Source organism: Pholcus phalangioides, unplaced genomic scaffold (assembly GCF_987345545.1).
Source record: "Pholcus phalangioides strain wild (caught in Gottingen) unplaced genomic scaffold, Ppha-v1.0 ptg000005l_1, whole genome shotgun sequence".
Taxonomy (NCBI): domain Eukaryota; kingdom Metazoa; phylum Arthropoda; class Arachnida; order Araneae; family Pholcidae; genus Pholcus; species Pholcus phalangioides.
Window position 1 is genome coordinate 13,816,057 of NW_028301598.1, and position 25,366 is coordinate 13,841,422.

Here is a 25,366-nt window from a genome sequence, read left to right on the forward strand (position 1 = left end):
TTCCTAAACCCAGTTATAAGACGTGCTGTGTAGTCGAGTAGTTAAGATACCTGACTCTCATCCTGTCGACCCGGGTTCGAATCCCGCAATCAATAATCACGCTTCTTCTGTGCAAATACGGAACTCAAACTAGTTTCCTATATTCCACATAGCTTTACAGTCTTCCTAAACCCAGTTTTAGGACGTGCTGTGTAGTCGTGTGGTTAAGATATCTGACTCTCGTCCTGACCACTCAGGTTCGAATTCTGGAATGACCAATAACGCTATTTAATTACAAATACGGAACTCAAACTAGTTTCCAATATTCCGCATAGCTTTAGTCTTCCTAAACCCAGTTTTGAAATGTGCTGTGTAGTCGAGTGGTAAAGATACCTGACTCTCCTCCTGACGACCCGGGTTCGAATCCCGCAATTAATAATCACGCTTCTTCTGTAAAAATACTGAACTCAAACTAGCTTCCAATATTTCAAATACCTTTACAGTCTTCCTAAACCCAGTTATAAGACGTGCTTTGTAGTGGAGGTGTTTAGATATATGATTCTCGTCTTGACGACCCGGGTTCGAATCCCGCAATGAATAATCACGCTTCTTCTTTACAAATACGGAACTCAAACTAGTTTCCTATATTCCACATAGCTTTACAGTCTTCCTAAACCCAGTTTTGAGATGTGCTGTGTAGTCGAGTGGTAATGATACCTGACTCTCATCCTGACGACCCGGGTTTGAATCCCGCGATGAATAATCACGCTTCTTCTGTACAAATACGGAACTCAAACTAGTTTCCAATATTCCAAATACCTTTACAGTCTTCCTAAACCCAGTTATACAACGTGCTGTGTAGTCGAGTAGTTAAGATACCTGACTCTCATCCTGACGACCCGGGTTCGAATACCGCAATGAATAATCACGCTTCTTCTGTACAAATACGGAACTCAAACTAGTGTCCAATATTCCACATACCTTTACAGTCTTCCTAAACCCAGTTATAGGACGTGCTGTGTAGTCGAGTGGTTAAGATATCTGACTCTCGTCCTGACGACCCGGGTTCGAATCCCGGAATGACCAATCAAGCTACTTCTGTACAAATACGGAACTCAAACTAGTTTCCAATATTCCACATACCTTTACAGTCTTCCTAAACCCAGTTATAAGACGTGCTGTGTAGTCGAGTGGTTAAGACATCTGACTCTCGTCCTGCGACCCGGGTTCGAATTCTGGAATGACCAATCATGCTGTTTCTGTACAAATACGGAACTCAAACTAGTTTCCAATATTCCACATAGCTTTACAGCCTTCCTAAACCCAGTTTTGAGATGTGCTGTGTAGTCGAGTGGTAAAGATACCTGACTCTCATCCTGACACCCGGGTTCGAATCCCGCAATCAATAATCACGCTTCTTCTGTACAAATAAGGAACTCAAACTATTTTTGAATATTCCACATAGCTTTACAGTCTTCCTAAACCCAGTTTTAGGACGTGCTGTGTGGTTAAGATATCTGACTCTCGTCCTGACGACCCGGGTTCGAACCCCGGAATGACCAATCAAGCTACTTCTGTACAAATACAGAACTCAAACTAGTTTCCAATATTCCACATAGCTTTACAGTCTTCCTAAACCCAGTTTTGAGATGTGCTGTGTAGTCGAGTGGTAAAGATACCTGACTCTCATCCTGACACCCGGGTTCGAATCCCGCAATCAATAATCACGCTTCTTCTGTACAAATACGAAACTCAAACTAGTTTTCAATATTCCACATAGCTTTACAGTCTTCCTAAACCCAATTTTAGGACGTGCTGTGTAGTCGTGTGGTTAAGATATCTGACTCTCGTCCTGAAGACTCAGGTTCGAATTCTGGAATGACCAATCACGCTGCTTCTGTACAAATACGGAACACAAACTCGTTCCCAATATTCCACATACCTTTACAATCTTCCTAAACCCAGTTATAGGACGTGCTGTGTAGTCGAGTGGTTAAGATATCTGACTCTCCTCCTGACGACCCGGGTTCGAATCCCGCAATGAATAATCACGCTTCTTCTGTACAAATACGGAACTCAAACTAGTTTCCAATATTCCACATACCTTTACAGTCTTCTTAAACCCAGTTTAAGGACGTGTCGTGTGGTTAAGATATCTGACTCTCGTCCTGACGACTCAGGTTCGAATTCTGGAATGTCTAATCACGCTGCTTCTGTACAAATACGGAACTCAAACTAGTTTCCAATATTCCACATAGCTTTACAGTCCTCCTAAACCCAGTTTTGAGATTGCTGTGTAGTCGAGTGGTTAAGATATCTGACTTTCGTCCTGACGACACGGGTTTGAATCCCGCAATGAATAATCACGCTTCTTCTGTACAAATACGGAACTCAAACTAGTTTCCAATATTTCAAATACCTTTACAGTCTTCCTAAACCCAGTTATAAGACGTGCTGTGTAGTCGGGTGGTTAAGATATCTGGCTCTCGTCCTCACGACTCAGGTTCGAATTCTAGAATGGCCAATCACGCTGCTTCTGTACAAATACGGAACTCAAACTAGTTTCCAATATTCCAAATACCTTTACAGTCTTCCTAAACCCAGTTATAAGACGTGCTGTGTAGTCGAGTAGTTGAGATACCTGACTCTCATCCTGTCGACCCGGGTTCGAATCCCGCAATGAATAATCACGCTTCTTCTGTACCAATACGGAACTCAAACTAGTTTCCAATATTCCACATACCTTTACAGTCTTCCTAAACCTAGTTATAGGACGTGCTGTGTAGTCGAGTGGTTAAGATATCTGACTTTCGTCCTGACGACACGGGTTCGAATCCCGGAATGACCAATCAAGCTACTTCTGTACAAATACGGAACTCAAACTAGTTTCCAATATTCCACATACCTTTACACTCTTCCTAAACCCAGTTTTGAGATTGCTGTGTAGTCGAGTGGTTAAGATATCTGACTTTCGTCCTGACGACACGGGTTTGAATCCCGCAATGAATAATCACGCTTCTTCTGTACAAATACGGAACTCAAACTAGTTTCCAATATTTCAAATACCTTTACAGTCTTCCTAAACCCAGTTATAAGACGTGCTGTGTAGTCGGGTGGTTAAGATATCTGGCTCTCGTCCTCACGACTCAGGTTCGAATTCTAGAATGGCCAATCACGCTGCTTCTGTACAAATACGGAACTCAAACTAGTTTCCAATATTCCAAATACCTTTACAGTCTTCCTAAACCCAGTTATAAGACGTGCTGTGTAGTCGAGTAGTTAAGATACCTGACTCTCATCCTGTCGACCCGGGTTCGAATCCCGCAATGAATAATCACACTTCTTCTGTAGAAATACGGAACTCAAACTAGTTTCCAATATTCCACATACCTTTACAGTCTTCCTAAACCTAGTTATAGGACGTGCTGTGTATTCGAGTGGTTAAGATATGTGACTTTCGTCCTGACGACACGGGTTCGAATCCCGGAATGACCAATCAAGCTACTTCTGTACAAATACGGAACTCAAACTAGTTTCCAATATTCCACATACCTTTACAGTCTTCCTAAACCCAGTTTTAGGACGTGTCGTGTGGTTAAGATATCTGACTCTCGTCCTGACGACCCGGGTTCGAATCCCGGAATGACCAATCAAGCTACTTCTGTACAAATACAGAACTCAAACTAGTTTCCAATATTCCACATAGCTTTACAGTCTTCCTAAACCCAGTTTTGAGATGTGCTGTGTAGTCGAGTGGTTAAGATATCTGACTCTCCTCCTGACGACCCGGGTTCGAATCCCGCAATGAATAATCACGCTTCTTCTGTACAAATACGGAACTCAAACTATTTTCCAATATTCCACATACCTTTACAGTCTTCCTAAACCCAGTTTTAGGACGTGTCGTGTGGTTAAGATATCTGACTCTCGTCCTGACGACTCAGGTTCGAATTCTGGAATGACCAATCACGCTGCTTCTGTACAAATACGGAACTCAAACTAGTTTCCAATATTCCACATACCTTTACAGTCTTCCTAAACCGAGTTATAGGAGGTGCTGTGTAGTCGAGTGGTTAAGATATCTGACTTTCATCCTGACGACACGGGTTCGAATCCCGGAATGACCAATCAAGCTACTTCTGTACAAATACGGAACTCAAACTAGTTTCCAATATTCCACATACCTTTACAGTCTTCCTAAACCCAGTTTTAGGACGTGCTGTGTAGTCGTGTGGTTAAGATATCTGACTCTCGTCCTGACGACTTACCTTCGAATTCTGGAATGACCAATCACGCTATTTCCTTACAAATACGGAACTCAAACTAGTTTCCAATATTCCAAATACCTTTACAGTCTTCCTAAACCCAGTTATAAGACGTGCTGTGTAGACGAGTAGTTAAGATATCTGACTCTCGTCCTGACGACCCGGGTTCGAATCCCGCAATGACAAATCACGATTCTTCTGTATAAATACGGAACTCAAACTAGTTTCCAATATTCCAAATACCTTTATAGTCTTCCTAAACCCAGTTATAAGACGTGCTGTGTAGTCGAGTAGTTAAGATACCTGACTCTCCTCGTGACGACCCGGGTTCGAATCCCGCAATGAATAATCACGCTTCTTCTGTACAAATACGGAATTCAAACTAGTTTCCAATATTTCAAATACCTTTACAGTCTTCCTAAACCCAGTTATAAGACGTGCTGTGTAGCCGGGTGGTTAAGATATCTGGCTCTCGTCCTCACGACTCAGGTTCGAATTCTAGAATGACCAATCACGCTGCTTCTGTACAAATACGGAACTCAAACTAGTTTCCAATATTCCAAATACCTTTACAGTCTTCCTAAACCCAGTTATAAGACGTGCTGTGTAGACGAGTAGTTAAGATATCTGACTCTCGTCCTGACGACCCGGGTTCGAATCCCGCAATGACAAATCACGCTTCTTCTGTATAAATACGGAACTCAAACTAGTTTCCAATATTCCAAATACCTTTATAGTCTTCCTAAACCCAGTTATAAGACGTGCTGTGTAGTCGAGTAGTTAAGATACCTGACTCTCATCCTGTCGACCCGGGTTCGAATCCCGCAATGAATAATCACGCTTCTTCTGTACAAATACGGAACTCAAACTAGTTTCCAATATTCCACATACCTTTACAGTCTTCCTAAACCTAGTTATAGGACGTGCTGTGTAGTCGAGTGGTTAAGATATGTGACTTTCGTCCTGACGACACGGGTTCGAATCCCGGAATGACCAATCAAGCTACTTCTGTACAAATACGGAACTCAAACTAGTTTCCAATATTCCACATACCTTTACAGTCTTCGTAAACCCAGTTTTAGGACGTGTCGTGTAGTCGTGTGTTTAAGATATCTGACTCTCGTCCTGACGACTCAGGTTCGAATTCTGGAATGACCAATCACGCTGCTTCTGTACAAATACGGAACTCAAACTAGTTCCCAATATTTCAAATACCTTTACAGTCTTCCTAAACCCAGTTATAAGACGTGCTGTGTAGTCGGGTGGTTAAGATATCTGGCTTTCGTCCTCAGGACTCAGGTTCGAATTCTAGAATGACCAATCACGCTGCTTCTGTACAAATACGGAACCCAAACTAGTTTCCAATATTCCAAATACCTTTACAGTCTTCCTAAACCCAGTTATAAGACGTGCTGTGTAGTCGAGTAGTTAAGATAACTGACTCTCATCCTGTCGACCCGGGTTCGAATTCTGGAATGACCAATAACGCTATTTAATTACAAATACGGAACTCAAACTAGTTTCCAATATTCCGCATAGCTTTAGTCTTCCTAAACCCAGTTTTGAGATGTGCTGTGTAGTCCAGTGGTAAAGATACCTGACTCTCCTCCTGACGACCCGGGTTCGAATCCCGCAATGAATAATCACGCCTCTTCTGTACAAATACGTAACTCAAACTAGCTTCCAATATTTCAAATACCTTTACAGTCTTCCTAAACCCAGTTGTAAGACGTGCTTTGTAGTCGAGGTGTTTAGATATATGATTCTCGTCTTGACGACCCGGGTTCGAATCCCGCAATGAATAATCACGCTTCTTCTGTACAAATACGGAACTCAAACTACTTTCCTATATTCCACATAGCTTTACAGTCTTCCTAAACCCAGTTTTGAGATTGCTGTGTAGTCGAGTGGTTAAGATATCTGACTTTCGTCCTGACGACACGGGTTTGAATACCGCAATGAATAATCACGCCTCTTCTGTACAAATACGTAACTCAAACTAGCTTCCAATATTTCAAATACCTTTACAGTCTTCGTAAACCCAGTTTTAGGACGTGTCGTGTAGTCGTGTGTTTAAGATATCTGACTCTCGTCCTGACGACTCAGGTTCGAATTCTGGAATGACCAATCGAGCTACTTCTGTACAAATACGGAACTCAAACTAGTTTCCAATATTCCACATACCTTTACAGTCTTCCTAAACCCAGTTATAAGACGTGCTGTGTAGTCGGGTGGTTAAGATATCTGGCTCTCGTCCTCACGACTCAGGTTCAAATTCTAGAATGGCCAATCACGCTGCTTCTGTACAAATACGGAACTCAAACTAGTTTCCAATATTCCAAATACCTTTACAGTCTTCCTAAACCCAGTTATAAGACGTGCTGTGTAGTCGAGTAGTTAAGATACCTGACTCTCATCCTGTCGACCCGGGTTCGAATCCCGCAATGAATAATCACGCTTCTTCTGTACAAATACGGAACTCAAACTAGTTTCCAATATTCCACATACCTTTACAGTCTTCCTAAACCTAGTTATTGGACGTGCTGTGTAGTCGAGTGGTTAAGATATGTGACTTTCGTCCTGACGACACGGGTTCGAATCCCGGAATGACCAATCAAGCTACTTCTGTACAAATACGGAACTCAAACTAGTTTCCAATATTCCACATACCTTTACAGTCTTCCTAAACCCAGTTTTAGGACGTGTCGTGTGGTTAAGATATCTGACTCTCGTCCTGACGACCCGAGTTCGAATCCCGGAATGACCAATCAAGCTACTTCTGTACAAATACAGAACTCAAACTAGTTTCCAATATTCCACATACCTTTACAGTCTTCCTAAACCCAGTTTTGAGATTGCTGTGTAGTCGAGTGGTAAAGATACCTGACTCTCATCCTGACGACCCGGGTTTGAATCATGCAATGAATAATCACGCTTCTTCTGTACAAATACGGAACTCAAACTAGTTTCCAATATTCCACATACCTTTACAGTCTTCCTAAACCGAGTTATAGGACGTGCTGTGTAGTCGAGTGGTTAAGATATCTGACTTTCGTCCTGACGACACGGGTTCGAATCCCGGAATGACCAATCAAGCTACTTCTGTACAAATACGGAACTCAAACTAGTTTCCAATATTCCACATACCTTTACAGTCTTCCTAAACCCAGTTTTAGGACGTGCTGTGTAGTCGTGTGGTTAAGATATCTGACTCTCGTCCTGACGACTTACCTTCGAATTCTGGAATGACCAATCACGCTATTTCCTTACAAATACGGAACTCAAACTAGTTTCCAATATTCCAAATACCTTTACAGTCTTCCTAAACCCAGTTATAAGACGTGCTGTGTAGACGAGTAGTTAAGATATCTGACTCTCGTCCTGACGACCCGGGTTCGAATCCCGCAATGACAAATCACGCTTCTTCTGTATAAATACGGAACTCAAACTAGTTTCCAATATTCCAAATACCTTTATAGTCTTCCTAAACCCAGTTATAAGACGTGCTGTGTAGTCGAGTAGTTAAGATACCTGACTCTCATCCTGTCGACCCGGGTTCGAATCCCGCAATGAATAATCACGCTTCTTCTGTACAAATACGGAACTCAAACTAGTTTCCAATATTCCACATACCTTTACAGTCTTCCTAAACCTAGTTATAGGACGTGCTGTGTAGTCGAGTGGTTAAGATATGTGACTTTCGTCCTGACGACACGGGTTCGAATCCCGGAATGACCAATCAAGCTACTTCTGTACAAATACGGAACTCAAACTAGTTTCCAATATTCCACATACCTTTACAGTCTTCGTAAACCCAGTTTTAGGACGTGTCGTGTAGTCGTGTGTTTAAGATATCTGACTCTCGTCCTGACGACTCAGGTTCGAATTCTGGAATGACCAATCACGCTGCTTCTGTACAAATACGGAACTCAAACTAGTTCCCAATATTTCAAATACCTTTACAGTCTTCCTAAACCCAGTTATAAGACGTGCTGTGTAGTCGGGTGGTTAAGATATCTGGCTTTCGTCCTCAGGACTCAGGTTCGAATTCTAGAATGACCAATCACGCTGCTTCTGTACAAATACGGAACCCAAACTAGTTTCCAATATTCCGCATAGCTTTATTCTTCCTAAACCCAGTTTTGAGATGTGCTGTGTAGTCGAGTGGTAAAGATACCTGACTCTCCTCGTGACGACCCGGGTTCGAATCCCGCAATGAATAATCACGCTTCTTCTGTACAAATACGGAATTCAAACTAGTTTCCAATATTTCAAGTACCTTTACAGTCTTCCTAAACCCAGTTATAAGACGTGCTGTGTAGTCGGGTGGTTAAGATATCTGGCTCTCGTCCTCACGACTCAGGTTCGAATTCTAGAATGACCAATCACGCTGCTTCTGTACAAATACGGAACTCAAACTAGTTTCCAATATTCCAAATACCTTTACAGTCTTCCTAAACCCAGTTATAAGACGTGCTGTGTAGACGAGTAGTTAAGATATCTGACTCTCGTCCTGACGACCCGGGTTCGAATCCCGCAATGACAAATCACGCTTCTTCTGTATAAATACGGAACTCAAACTAGTTTCCAATATTCCAAATACCTTTATAGTCTTCCTAAACCCAGTTATAAGACGTGCTGTGTAGTCGAGTAGTTAAGATACCTGACTCTCATCCTGTCGACCCGGGTTCGAATCCCGCAATGAATAATCACGCTTCTTCTGTACAAATACGGAACTCAAACTAGTTTCCAATATTCCACATACCTTTACAGTCTTCGTAAACCCAGTTTTAGGACGTGTCGTGTAGTCGTGTGTTTAAGATATCTGACTCTCGTCCTGACGACTCAGGTTCGAATTCTGGAATGACCAATCACGCTGCTTCTGTACAAATACGGAACTCAAACTAGTTCCCAATATTTCAAATACCTTTACAGTCTTCCTAAACCCAGTTATAAGACGTGCTGTGTAGTCGGGTGGTTAAGATATCTGGCTTTCGTCCTCAGGACTCAGGTTCGAATTCTAGAATGACCAATCACGCTGCTTCTGTACAAATACGGAACCCAAACTAGTTTCCAATATTCCAAATACCTTTACAGTCTTCCTAAACCCAGTTATAAGACGTGCTGTGTAGTCGAGTAGTTAAGATAACTGACTCTCATCCTGTCGACCCGGGTTCGAATTCTGGAATGACCAATAACGCTATTTAATTACAAATACGGAACTCAAACTAGTTTCCAATATTCCGCATAGCTTTAGTCTTCCTAAACCCAGTTTTGAGATGTGCTGTGTAGTCGAGTGGTAAAGATACCTGACTCTCCTCCTGACGACCCGGGTTCGAATCCCGCAATGAATAATCACGCCTCTTCTGTACAAATACGTAACTCAAACTAGCTTCCAATATTTCAAATACCTTTACAGTCTTCCTAAACCCAGTTGTAAGACGTGCTTTGTAGTCGAGGTGTTTAGATATATGATTCTCGTCTTGACGACCCGGGTTCGAATCCCGCAATGAATAATCACGCTTCTTCTGTACAAATACGGAACTCAAACTACTTTCCTATATTCCACATAGCTTTACAGTCTTCCTAAACCCAGTTTTGAGATTGCTGTGTAGTCGAGTGGTTAAGATATCTGACTTTCGTCCTGACGACACGGGTTTGAATACCGCAATGAATAATCACGCTTCTTCTGTACAAATACGGAACTCAAACTAGTTTCCAATATTTCAAATACCTTTACAGTCTTCCTAAACCCAGTTATAAGACGTGCTGTGTAGTCGGGTGGTTAAGATATCTGGCTCTCGTCCTCACGACTCAGGTTCAAATTCTAGAATGGCCAATCACGCTGCTTCTGTACAAATACGGAACTCAAACTAGTTTCCAATATTCCAAATACCTTTACAGTCTTCCTAAACCCAGTTATAAGACGTGCTGTGTAGTCGAGTAGTTAAGATACCTGACTCTCATCCTGTCGACCCGGGTTCGAATCCCGCAATGAATAATCACGCTTCTTCTGTACAAATACGGAACTCAAACTAGTTTCCAATATTCCACATACCTTTACAGTCTTCCTAACCCTAGTTATAGGACGTGCTGTGTAGTCGAGTGGTTAAGATATGTGACTTTCGTCCTGACGACACGGGTTCGAATCCCGGAATGACCAATCAAGCTACTTCTGTACAAATACGGAACTCAAACTAGTTTCCAATATTCCACATACCTTTACAGTCTTCCTAAACCCAGTATTAGGACGTGTCGTGTGGTTAAGATATCTGACTCTCGTCCTGACGACCCGGGTTCGAATCCCGGAATGACCAATCAAGCTACTTCTGTACAAATACAGAACTCAAACTAGTTTCCAATATTCCACATAGCTTTACAGTCTTCGTAAACCCAGTTTTGAGATGTGCTGTGTAGTCGAGTAGTTAAGATACCTGACTCTCATCCTGACGACCCGGGTTCGAATCCCGCAATGAATAATCACGCTTCTTCTGTACAAATACGGAACTCAAACTAGTTTCCAATATTCCACATACCTTTACAGTCTTCCTAAACCCAGTTTTAGGACGTGTCGTGTGGTTAAGATATCTGACTCTCGTCCTGACGACTCAGGTTCGAATTCTGGAATGACCAATCACGCTGCTTCTGTACAAATACGGAACTCAAACTAGTTTCCAATATTCCACATACCTTTACAGTCTTCCTAAACCCAGTTTTGAGATTGCTGTGTAGTCAAGTGGTAAAGATACCTGACTCTCATCCTGACGACCCGGGTTTGAATCCCGCAATGAATAATCACGCTTCTTCTGTACAAATACGGAACTCAAACTAGTTTCCAATATTCCACATACCTTTACAGTCTTCCTAAACCCAGTTTTAGGACGTGTCGTGTGGTTAAGATATCTGACTTTCGTCCTGACGACACGGGTTCGAATCCCGGAATGACCAATCAAGCTACTTCTGTACAAATACGGAACTCAAACTAGTTTCCAATATTCCACATACCTTTACAGTCTTCCTAAACCCAGTTTTAGGACGTGCTGTGTAGTCGTGTGGTTAAGATATCTGACTCTCGTCCTGACGACTTACCTTCGAATTCTGGAATGACCAATCACGCTATTTCCTTACAAATACGGAACTCAAACTAGTTTCCAATATTCCGCATAGCTTTATTCTTCCTAAACCCAGTTTTAAGATGTGCTGTGTAGTCGAGTGGTAAAGATACCTGACTCTCCTCGTGACGACCCGGGTTCGAATCCCGCAATGAATAATCACGCTTCTTCTGTACAAATACGGAATTCAAACTAGTTTCCAATATTTCAAATACCTTTACAGTCTTCCTAAACCCAGTTATAAGACGTGCTGTGTAGTCGGGTGGTTAAGATATCTGGCTCTCGTCCTCACGACTCAGGTTCGAATTCTAGAATGACCAATCACGCTGCTTCTGTACAAATACGGAACTCAAACTAGTTTCCAATATTCCAAATACCTTTACAGTCTTCCTAAACCCAGTTATAAGACGTGTTGTGTAGACGAGTAGTTAAGATATCTGACTCTCGTCCTGACGACCCGGGTTCGAATCCCGCAATGACAAATCACGCTTCTTCTGTATAAATACGGAACTCAAACTAGTTTCCAATATTCCAAATACCTTTATAGTCTTCCTAAACCCAGTTATAAGACGTGCTGTGTAGACGAGTAGTTAAGATATCTGACTCTCGTCCTGACGATTCGGGTTCGAATCCCGCAATGAATAATCACGCTTCTTCTGTACAAATACGGAACTCAAACTAGTTTCCAATATTCCACATACCTTTACAGTCTTCCTAAACCTAGTTATAGGACGTGCTGTGTAGTCGAGTGGTTAAGATATGTGACTTTCGTCCTGACGACACGGGTTCGAATCCCGGAATGACCAATCAAGCTACTTCTGTACAAATACGGAACTCAAACTAGTTTCCAATATTCCACATACCTTTACAGTCTTCGTAAACCCAGTTTTAGGACGTGTCGTGTAGTCGTGTGTTTAAGATATCTGACTCTCGTCCTGACGACTCAGGTTCGAATTCTGGAATGACCAATCACGCTGCTTCTGTACAAATACGGAACCCAAACTAGTTTCCAATATTCCAAATACCTTTACAGTCTTCCTAAACCCAGTTATAAGACGTGCTGTGTAGTCGAGTAGTTAAGATAACTGACTCTCATCCTGTCGACCCGGGTTCGAATTCTGGAATGACCAATAACGCTATTTAATTACAAATACGGAACTCAAACTAGTTTCCAATATTCCGCATAGCTTTAGTCTTCCTAAACCCAGTTTTGAGATGTGCTGTGTAGTCGAGTGGTAAAGATACCTGACTCTCCTCCTGACGACCCGGGTTCGAATCCCGCAATGAATAATCACGCCTCTTCTGTACAAATACGTAACTCAAACTAGCTTCCAATATTTCAAATACCTTTACAGTCTTCCTAAACCCAGTTGTAAGACGTGCTTTGTAGTCGAGGTGTTTAGATATATGATTCTCGTCTTGACGACCCGGGTTCGAATCCCGCAATGAATAATCACGCTTCTTCTGTACAAATACGGAACTCAAACTAGTTTCCTATATTCCACATAGCTTTACAGTCTTCCTAAACCCAGTTTTAGGACGTGCTGTGTAGTCGTGTGGTTAAGATATCTGACTCTCGTCCTGACGACTTAGGTTCGAATTCTGGAATGACCAATAACGCTATTTAATTACAAATACGGAACTCAAACTAGTTTCCTATATTCCACATAGCTTTACAGTCTTCCTAAACCCAGTTTTAGGACGTGCTGTGTAGTCGAGTGGTTAAGATATGTGACTTTCGTCCTGACGACACGGGTTCGAATCCCGGAATGACCAATCAAGCTACTTCTGTACAAATACGGAACTCAAACTAGTTTCCAATATTCCACATACCTTTACAGTCTTCCTAAACCCAGTTTTAGGACGTGTCGTGTGGTTAAGATATCTGACTCTCGTCCTGACGACCCGGGTTCGAATCCCGGAATGACCAATCAAGCTACTTCTGTACAAATACAGAACTCAAACTAGTTTCCAATATTCCACATAGCTTTACAGTCTTCCTAAACCCAGTTTTGAGATGTGCTGTGTAGTCGAGTAGTTAAGATACCTGACTCTCATCCTGACGACCCGGGTTCGAATCCCGCAATGAATAATCACGCTTCTTCTGTACAAATGCGGAACTCAAAGTAGTTTCCAATATTCCACATACCTTTACAGTCTTCCTAAACCCAGTTTTAGGACGTGTCGTGTGGTTAAGATATCTGACTCTCGTCCTGACGACTCAGGTTCGAATTCTGGAATGACCAATCACGCTGCTTCTGTACAAATACGGAACTCAAACTAGTTTCCAATATTCCACATACCTTTACAGTCTTCCTAAACCCAGTTTTGAGATTGCTGTGTAGTCAAGTGGTAAAGATACCTGACTCTCATCCTGACGACCCGGGTTTGAATCCCGCAATGAATAATCACGCTTCTTCTGTACAAATACGAAAGTCAAACTAGTTTCCAGTATTCCACATACCTTTACAATCTTCCTAAACCCAGTTATAGGACGTGCTGTGTAGTCGAGTGTTTAAGATATCTGACTCTCGTCCTGACGACCCGGGTTCGAATCATGGAATGACCAATCGAGCTACTTCTGTACAAATACGGAACTCAAACTAGTTTCCAATATTCCACATACCTTTACAGTCTTCCTAAACCCAGTTTTAGGACGTGCTGTGTAGTCGTGTGGTTAAGATATCTGACTCTCGTCCTGACGACTTACCTTCGAATTCTGGAATGACCAATCACGCTATTTCCTTACAAATACGGAACTCAAACTAGTTTCCAATATTACGCATAGCTTTAGTCTTCCTAAACCCAGTTTTGAGATGTGCTGTGTAGTCGAGTGGTAAAGATACCTGACTCTCCTCCTGACGACCCGGGTTCGAATCCCGCAATGAATAATCACGCTTCTTCTGTACAAATACGGAACTCAAACTAGTTTCCAATATTTCAAATACCTTTACAGTCTTCCTAAACCCAGTTATAAGACGTGCTGTGTAGTTGGGTGGTTAAGATATCTGGCTCTCGTCCTCAGGACTCAGGTTCGAATTCTAGAATGACCAATCACGCTGCTTCTGTACAAATACGGAACCCAAACTAGTTTCCAATATTCCATATACCTTTACAGTCTTCCTAAACCCAGTTATAAGACGTGCTGTGTAGTCGAGTAGTTAAGATACCTGACTCTCATCCTGTCGACCCGGGTTCGAATCCCGCAATGAATAATCACGCTTCTTCTGTACAAATACGGAACTCAAACTAGTTTCCTATATTCCACATAGCTTTACAGTCTTCCTAAACCCAGTTTTAGGACGTGCTGTGTAGTCGTGTGGTTAAGATATCTAACTCTCGTCCTGACCACTCAGGTTCGAATTCTGGAATGACCAATCACGCTGCTTCTGTACAAATACGGAACACAAACTAGTTTCCAGTATTCCACATACCTTTACAATCTTCCTAAACCCAGTTATAGGACGTGCTGTGTAGTCGAGTGGTTAAGATATCTGGCTCTCGTCCTCACGACTCAGGTTCAAATTCTAGAATGGCCAATCACGCTGCTTCTGTACAAATACGGAACTCAAACTAGTTTCCAATATTCCAAATACCTTTACAGTCTTCCTAAACCCAGTTATAAGACGTGCTGTGTAGTCGAGTAGTTAAGATACCTGACTCTCATCCTGTCGACCCGGGTTCGAATCCCGCAATGAATAATCACGCTTCTTCTGTACAAATACGGAACTCAAACTAGTTTCCAATATTCCACATACCTTTACAGTCTTCCTAAACCCAGTTTTAGGACGTGTCGTGTGGTTAAGATATCTGACTCTCGTCCTGACGACCCGGGTTCGAATCCCGGAATGACCAATCAAGCTACTTCTGTACAAATACAGAACTCAAACTAGTTTCCAATATTCCACATAGCTTTACAGTCTTCCTAAACCCAGTTTTGAGATGTGCTGTGTAGTCGAGTAGTTAAGATACCTGACTCTCATCCTGACGACCCGGGTTCGAATCCCGCAATGAATAATCACGCTTCTTCTGTACAAATACGGAACTCAAACTAGTTTCCAATATTCCACATACCTTTACAGTCTTCCTAAACCCAGTTTTAGGACGTGTCGTGTGGTTAAGATATCTGACTCTCGTCCTGACGACTCAGGTTCGAATTCTGGAATGACCAATCACGCTGCTTCTGTACAAATACGGAACTCAAACTAGTTTCCAATATTCCACATACCTTTACAGTCTTCCTAAACCCAGTTTTGAGATTGCTGTGTAGTCAAGTGGTAAAGATACCTGACTCTCATCCTGACGACCCGGGTTTGAATCCCGCAATGAATAATCACGCTTCTTCTGTACAAATACGGAACTCAAACTAGTTTCCAATATTCCACATACCTTTACAGTCTTCCTAAACCGAGTTATAGGACGTGCTGTGTAGTCGAGTGGTTAAGATATCTGACTTTCGTCCTGACGACACGGGTTCGAATCCCGGAATGACCAATCAAGCTACTTCTGTACAAATACGGAACTCAAACTAGTTTCCAATATTCCACATACCTTTACAGTCTTCCTAAACCCAGTTTTAGGACGTGCTGTGTAGTCGTGTGGTTAAGATATCTGACTCTCGTCCTGACGACTTACCTTCGAATTCTGGAATGACCAATCACGCTATTTCCTTACAAATACGGAACTCAAACTAGTTTCCAATATTCCGCATAGCTTTATTCTTCCTAAACCCAGTTTTGAGATGTGCTGTGTAGTCGAGTGGTAAAGATACCTGACTCTCCTCGTGACGACCCGGGTTCGAATCCCGCAATGAATAATCACGCTTCTTCTGTACAAATACGGAACTCAAACTAGTTTCCAATATTTCAAATACCTTTACAGTCTTCCTAAACCCAGTTATAAGACGTGCTGTGTAGTCGGGTGGTTAAGATATCTGGCTCTCGTCCTCACGACTCAGGTTCGAATTCTAGAATGACCAATCACGCTGCTTCTGTACAAATACGGAACTCAAACTAGTTTCCAATATTCCAAATACCTTTACAGTCTTCCTAAACCCAGTTATAAGACGTGCTGTGTAGACGAGTAGTTAAGATATCTGACTCTCGTCCTGACGACCCGGGTTCGAATCCCGCAATGACAAATCACGCTTCTTCTGTATAAATACGGAACTCAAACTAGTTTCCAATATTCCAAATACCTTTATAGTCTTCCTAAACCCAGTTATAAAACGTGCTGTGTAGACGAGTAGTTAAGATATCTGACTCTCGTCCTGACGACCCGGGTTCGAATCCCGCAATGAATAATCACGCTTCTTCTGTACAAATACGGAACTCAAACTAGTTTCCAATATTCCACATACCTTTACAGTCTTCCTAAACCTAGTTATAGGACGTGCTGTGTAGTCGAGTGGTTAAGATATGTGACTTTCGTCCTGACGACACGGGTTCGAATCCCGGAATGACCAATCAAGCTACTTCTGTACAAATACGGAACTCAAACTAGTTTCCAATATTCCACATACCTTTACAGTCTTCGTAAACCCAGTTTTAGGACGTGTCGTGTAGTCGTGTGTTTAAGATATCTGACTCTCGTCCTGACGACTCAGGTTCGAATTCTGGAATGACCAATCACGCTGCTTCTGTACAAATACGGAACCCAAACTAGTTTCCAATATTCCAAATACCTTTACAGTCTTCCTAAACCCAGTTTTGAGATGTGCTGTGTAGTCGAGTGGTAAAGATACCTGACTCTCCTCCTGACGACCCGGGTGCGAATCCCGCAATGAATAATCACGCCTCTTCTGTACAAATACGTAACTCAAACTAGCTTCCAATATTTCAAATACCTTTACAGTCTTCCTAAACCCAGTTGTAAGACGTGCTTTGTAGTCGAGGTGTTTAGATATATGATTCTCGTCTTGACGACCCGGGTTCGAATCCCGCAATGAATAATCACGCTTCTTCTGTACAAATACGGAACTCAAACTAGTTTCCTATATTCCACATAGCTTTACAGTCTTCCTAAACCCAGTTTTAGGACGTGCTGTGTAGTCGTGTGGTTAAGATATCTGACTCTCGTCCTGACGACTTAGGTTCGAATTCTGGAATGACCAATAACGCTATTTAATTACAAATACGGAACTCAAACTAGTTTCCAATATTCCGCATAGCTTTAGTCTTCCTAAACCCAGTTGTAAGACGTGCTTTGTAGTCGAGGTGTTTAGATATATGATTCTCGTCTTGACGACCCGGGTTTGAATCCCGCAATGAATAATCACGCTTCTTCTGTACAAATACGGAACTCAAACTAGTTTCCAATATTCCAAATACCTTTACAGTCTTCCTAAACCCAGTTATAAGACGTGCTGTGTAGTCGAGTAGTTAAGATACCTGACTCTCATCCTGTCGACCCGGGTTCGAATCCCGCAATGAATAATCACGCTTCTTCTGTACAAATACGGAACTCAAACTAGTTTCCAATATTCCACATACCTTTACAGTCTTCCTAAACCTAGTTATAGGACGTGCTGTGTAGTCGAGTGGTTAAGATATGTGACTTTCGTCCTGACGACACGGGTTCGAATCCCGGAATGACCAATCAAGCTACTTCTGTACAAATACGGAACTCAAACTAGTTTCCAATATTCCACATACCTTTACAGTCTTCCTAAACCCAGTTTTAGGACGTGTCGTGTGGTTAAGATATCTGACTCTCGTCCTGACGACCCGGGTTCGAATCCCGGAATGACCAATCAAGCTACTTCTGTACAAATACAGAACTCAAACTAGTTTCCAATATTCCACATAGCTTTACAGTCTTCCTAAACCCAGTTTTGAGATGTGCTGTGTAGTCGAGTAGTTAAGATACCTGACTCTCATCCTGACGACCCGGGTTCGAATCATGGAATGACCAATCGAGCTACTTCTGTACAAATACGGAACTCAAACTAGTTTCCAATATTCCACATACCTTTACAGTCTTCCTAAACCCAGTTTTAGGACGTGCTGTGTAGTCGTGTGGTTAAGATATCTGACTCTCGTCCTGACGACTTACCTTCGAATTCTGGAATGACCAATCACGCTATTTCCTTACAAATACGGAACTCAAACTAGTTTCCAATATTCCGCATAGCTTTAGTCTTCCTAAACCCAGTTTTGAGATGTGCTGTGTAGTCGAGTGGTAAAGATACCTGACTCTCCTCCTGACGACCCGGGTTCGAATCCCGCAATGAATAATCACGCTTCTTCTGTACAAATACGGAACTCAAACTAGTTTCCAATATTTCAAATACCTTTACAGTCTTCCTAAACCCAGTTATAAGACGTGCTGTGTAGTTGGGTGGTTAAGATATCTGGCTCTCGTCCTCAGGACTCAGGTTCGAATTCTAGAATGACCAATCACGCTGCTTCTGTACAAATACGGAACCCAAACTAGTTTCCAATATTCCAAATACCTTTACAGTCTTCCTAAACCCAGTTATAAGACGTGCTGTGTAGTCGAGTAGTTAAGATACCTGACTCTCATCCTGTCGACCCGGGTTCGAATCCCGCAATGAATAATCACGCTTCTTCTGTACAAATACGGAACTCAAACTAGTTTCCTATATTCCACATAGCTTTACAGTCTTCCTAAACCCAGTTTTAGGACGTGCTGTGTAGTCGTGTGGTTAAGATATCTAACTCTCGTCCTGACCACTCAGGTTCGAATTCTGGAATGACCAATCACGCTGCTTCTGTACAAATACGGAACTCAAACTAGTTTCCAGTATTCCACATACCTTTACAATCTTCCTAAACCCAGTTATAGGACGTGCTGTGTAGTCGAGTGGTTAAGATATCTGGCTCTCGTCCTCACGACTCAGGTTCAAATTCTAGAATGGCCAATCACGCTGCTTCTGTACAAATACGGAACTCAAACTAGTTTCCAATATTCCAAATACCTTTACAGTCTTCCTAAACCCAGTTATAAGACGTGCTGTGTAGTCGAGTAGTTAAGATACCTGACTCTCATCCTGTCGACCCGGGTTCGAATCCCGCAATGAATAATCACGCTTCTTCTGTACAAATACGGAACTCAAACTAGTTTCCAATATTCCACATACCTTTACAGTCTTCCTAAACATAGTTATAGGACGTGCTGTGTAGTCGAGTGGTTAAGATATGTGACTTTCGTCCTGACGACACGGGTTCGAATCCCGGAATGACCAATCAAGCTACTTCTGTACAAATACGGAACTCAAACTAGTTTCCAATATTCCACATACCTTTACAGTCTTCCTAAACCCAGTTTTAGGACGTGTCGTGTGGTTAAGATATCTGACTCTCGTCCTGACGACCCGGGTTCGAATCCCGGAATGACCAATCAAGCTACTTCTGTACAAATACAGAACTCAAACTAGTTTCCAATATTCCACATAGCTTTACAGTCTTCCTAAACCCAGTTTTGAGATGTGCTGTGTAGTCGAGTAGTTAAGATACCTGACTCTCATCCTGACGACCCGGGTTCGAATCCCGCAATGAATAATCACGCTTCTTCTGTACAAATACGGAACTCAAACTAGTTTCCAATATTCCACATACCTTTATAATCTTCCTAAACCCAGTTATAGGACGTGCTGTGTAGTCGAGTGGTTAAGATATCTGACTCTCCTCCTGACGACCCGGGTTCGAATCCCGCAATGAATAATCACGCTTCTTCTGTACAAATACGGAACTCAAACTAGTTTCCAATATTCCACATACCTTTACAGTCTTCCTAAACCCAGTTTTAGGACGTGTCGTGTGGTTAAGATATCTGACTCTCGTCCTGACGACTCAGGTTCGAATTCTGGAATGACCAATCACGCTGCTTCTGTACAAATACGGAACTCAAACTAGTTTCCAATATTCCACATACCTTTACAGTCTTCCTAAACCCAGTTTTAGGACGTGCTGTGTAGTCGTGTGGTTAAGATATCTGACTCTCGTCCTGACGACTTACCTTCGAATTCTGGAATGACCAATCACGCTATTTCCTTACAAATACGGAACTCAAACTAGTTTCCAATATTACGCATAGCTTTAGTCTTCCTAAACCCAGTTTTGAGATGTGCTGTGTAGTCGAGTGGTAAAGATACCTGACTCTCCTCCTGACGACCCGGGTTCGAATCCCGCAATGAATAATCACGCTTCTTCTGTACAAATACGGAACTCAAACTAGTTTCCAATATTTCAAATACCTTTACAGTCTTCCTAAACCCAGTTATAAGACGTGCTGTGTAGTTGGGTGGTTAAGATATCTGGCTCTCGTCCTCAGGACTCAGGTTCGAATTCTAGAATGACCAATCACGCTGCTTCTGTACAAATACGGAACCCAAACTAGTTTCCAATATTCCATATACCTTTACAGTCTTCCTAAACCCAGTTATAAGACGTGCTGTGTAGTCGAGTAGTTAAGATACCTGACTCTCATCCTGTCGACCCGGGTTCGAATCCCGCAATGAATAATCACGCTTCTTCTGTACAAATACGGAACTCAAACTAGTTTCCTATATTCCACATAGCTTTACAGTCTTCCTAAACCCAGTTTTAGGACGTGCTGTGTAGTCGTGTGGTTAAGATATCTAACTCTCGTCCTGACCACTCAGGTTCGAATTCTGGAATGACCAATCACGCTGCTTCTGTACAAATACGGAACACAAACTAGTTTCCAGTATTCCACATACCTTTACAATCTTCCTAAACCCAGTTATAGGACGTGCTGTGTAGTCGAGTGGTTAAGATATCTGGCTCTCGTCCTCACGACTCAGGTTCAAATTCTAGAATGGCCAATCACGCTGCTTCTGTACAAATACGGAACTCAAACTAGTTTCCAATATTCCAAATACCTTTACAGTCTTCCTAAACCCAGTTATAAGACGTGCTGTGTAGTCGAGTAGTTAAGATACCTGACTCTCATCCTGTCGACCCGGGTTCGAATCCCGCAATGAATAATCACGCTTCTTCTGTACAAATACGGAACTCAAACTAGTTTCCAATATTCCACATACCTTTACAGTCTTCCTAAACCCAGTTTTAGGACGTGTCGTGTGGTTAAGATATCTGACTCTCGTCCTGACGACCCGGGTTCGAATCCCGGAATGACCAATCAAGCTACTTCTGTACAAATACAGAACTCAAACTAGTTTCCAATATTCCACATAGCTTTACAGTCTTCCTAAACCCAGTTTTGAGATGTGCTGTGTAGTCGAGTAGTTAAGATACCTGACTCTCATCCTGACGACCCGGGTTCGAATCCCGCAATGAATAATCACGCTTCTTCTGTACAAATACGGAACTCAAACTAGTTTCCAATATTCCACATACCTTTACAGTCTTCCTAAACCCAGTTTTAGGACGTGTCGTGTGGTTAAGATATCTGACTCTCGTCCTGACGACTCAGGTTCGAATTCTGGAATGACCAATCACGCTGCTTCTGTACAAATACGGAACTCAAACTAGTTTCCAATATTCCACATACCTTTACAGTCTTCCTAAACCCAGTTTTGAGATTGCTGTGTAGTCAAGTGGTAAAGATACCTGACTCTCATCCTGACGACCCGGGTTTGAATCCCGCAATGAATAATCACGCTTCTTCTGTACAAATACGGAACTCAAACTAGTTTCCAATATTCCACATACCTTTACAGTCTTCCTAAACCGAGTTATAGGACGTGCTGTGTAGTCGAGTGGTTAAGATATCTGACTTTCGTCCTGACGACACGGGTTCGAATCCCGGAATGACCAATCAAGCTACTTCTGTACAAATACGGAACTCAAACTAGTTTCCAATATTCCACATACCTTTACAGTCTTCCTAAACCCAGTTTTAGGACGTGCTGTGTAGTCGTGTGGTTAAGATATCTGACTCTCGTCCTGACGACTTACCTTCGAATTCTGGAATGACCAATCACGCTATTTCCTTACAAATACGGAACTCAAACTAGTTTCCAATATTCCGCATAGCTTTATTCTTCCTAAACCCAGTTTTGAGATGTGCTGTGTAGTCGAGTGGTAAAGATACCTGACTCTCCTCGTGACGACCCGGGTTCGAATCCCGCAATGAATAATCACGCTTCTTCTGTACAAATACGGAACTCAAACTAGTTTCCAATATTTCAAATACCTTTACAGTCTTCCTAAACCCAGTTATAAGACGTGCTGTGTAGTCGGGTGGTTAAGATATCTGGCTCTCGTCCTCACGACTCAGGTTCGAATTCTAGAATGACCAATCACGCTGCTTCTGTACAAATACGGAACTCAAACTAGTTTCCAATATTCCAAATACCTTTACAGTCTTCCTAAACCCAGTTATAAGACGTGCTGTGTAGACGAGTAGTTAAGATATCTGACTCTCGTCCTGACGACCCGAGTTCGAATCCCGCAATGACAAATCACGCTTCTTCTGTATAAATACGGAACTCAAACTAGTTTCCAATATTCCAAATACCTTTATAGTCTTCCTAAACCCAGTTATAAAACGTGCTGTGTAGACGAGTAGTTAAGATATCTGACTCTCGTCCTGACGACCCGGGTTCGAATCCCGCAATGAATAATCACGCTTCTTCTGTACAAATACGGAACTCAAACTAGTTTCCAATATTCCACATACCTTTACAGTCTTCCTAAACCTAGTTATAGGACGTGCTGTGTAGTCGAGTGGTTAAGATATGTGACTTTCGTCCTGACGACACGGGTTCGAATCCCGGAATGACCAATCAAGCTACTTCTGTACAAATACGGAACTCAAACTAGTTTCCAATATTCCACATACCTTTACAGTCTTCGTAAACCCAGTTTTAGGACGTGTCGTGTAGTCGTGTGTTTAAGATATCTGACTCTCGTCCTGACGACTCAGGTTCGAATTCTGGAATGACCAATCACGCTGCTTCTGTACAAATACGGAACCCAAACTAGTTTCCAATATTCCAAATACCTTTACAGTCTTCCTAAACCCAGTTTTGAGATGTGCTGTGTAGTCGAGTGGTAAAGATACCTGACTCTCCTCCTGACGACCCGGGTGCGAATCCCGCAATGAATAATCACGCCTCTTCTGTACAAATACGTAACTCAAACTAGCTTCCAATATTTCAAATACCTTTACAGTCTTCCTAAACCCAGTTGTAAGACGTGCTTTGTAGTCGAGGTGTTTAGATATATGATTCTCGTCTTGACGACCCGGGTTCGAATCCCGCAATGAATAATCACGCTTCTTCTGTACAAATACGGAACTCAAACTAGTTTCCTATATTCCACATAGCTTTACAGTCTTCCTAAACCCAGTTTTAGGACGTGCTGTGTAGTCGTGTGGTTAAGATATCTGACTCTCGTCCTGACGACTTAGGTTCGAATTCTGGAATGACCAATAACGCTATTTAATTACAAATACGGAACTCAAACTAGTTTCCAATATTCCGCATAGCTTTAGTCTTCCTAAACCCAGTTGTAAGACGTGCTTTGTAGTCGAGGTGTTTAGATATATGATTCTCGTCTTGACGACCCGGGTTTGAATCCCGCAATGAATAATCACGCTTCTTCTGTACAAATACGGAACTCAAACTAGTTTCCAATATTCCAAATACCTTTACAGTCTTCCTAAACCCAGTTATAAGACGTGCTGTGTAGTCGAGTAGTTAAGATACCTGACTCTCATCCTGTCGACCCGGGTTCGAATCCCGCAATGAATAATCACGCTTCTTCTGTACAAATACGGAACTCAAACTAGTTTCCAATATTCCACATACCTTTACAGTCTTCCTAAACCTAGTTATAGGACGTGCTGTGTAGTCGAGTGGTTAAGATATGTGACTTTCGTCCTGACGACACGGGTTCGAATCCCGGAATGACCAATCAAGCTACTTCTGTACAAATACGGAACTCAAACTAGTTTCCAATATTCCACATACCTTTACAGTCTTCCTAAACCCAGTTTTAGGACGTGTCGTGTGGTTAAGATATCTGACTCTCGTCCTGACGACCCGGGTTCGAATCCCGGAATGACCAATCAAGCTACTTCTGTACAAATACAGAACTCAAACTAGTTTCCAATATTCCACATAGCTTTACAGTCTTCCTAAACCCAGTTTTGAGATGTGCTGTGTAGTCGAGTAGTTAAGATACCTGACTCTCATCCTGACGACCCGGGTTCGAATCATGGAATGACCAATCGAGCTACTTCTGTACAAATACGGAACTCAAACTAGTTTCCAATATTCCACATACCTTTACAGTCTTCCTAAACCCAGTTTTAGGACGTGCTGTGTAGTCGTGTGGTTAAGATATCTGACTCTCGTCCTGACGACTTACCTTCGAATTCTGGAATGACCAATCACGCTATTTCCTTACAAATACGGAACTCAAACTAGTTTCCAATATTCCGCATAGCTTTAGTCTTCCTAAACCCAGTTTTGAGATGTGCTGTGTAGTCGAGTGGTAAAGATACCTGACTCTCCTCCTGACGACCCGGGTTCGAATCCCGCAATGAATAATCACGCTTCTTCTGTACAAATACGGAACTCAAACTAGTTTCCAATATTTCAAATACCTTTACAGTCTTCCTAAACCCAGTTATAAGACGTGCTGTGTAGTTGGGTGGTTAAGATATCTGGCTCTCGTCCTCAGGACTCAGGTTCGAATTCTAGAATGACCAATCACGCTGCTTCTGTACAAATACGGAACCCAAACTAGTTTCCAATATTCCAAATACCTTTACAGTCTTCCTAAACCCAGTTATAAGACGTGCTGTGTAGTCGAGTAGTTAAGATACCTGACTCTCATCCTGTCGACCCGGGTTCGAATCCCGCAATGAATAATCACGCTTCTTCTGTACAAATACGGAACTCAAACTAGTTTCCTATATTCCACATAGCTTTACAGTCTTCCTAAACCCAGTTTTAGGACGTGCTGTGTAGTCGTGTGGTTAAGATATCTAACTCTCGTCCTGACCACTCAGGTTCGAATTCTGGAATGACCAATCACGCTGCTTCTGTACAAA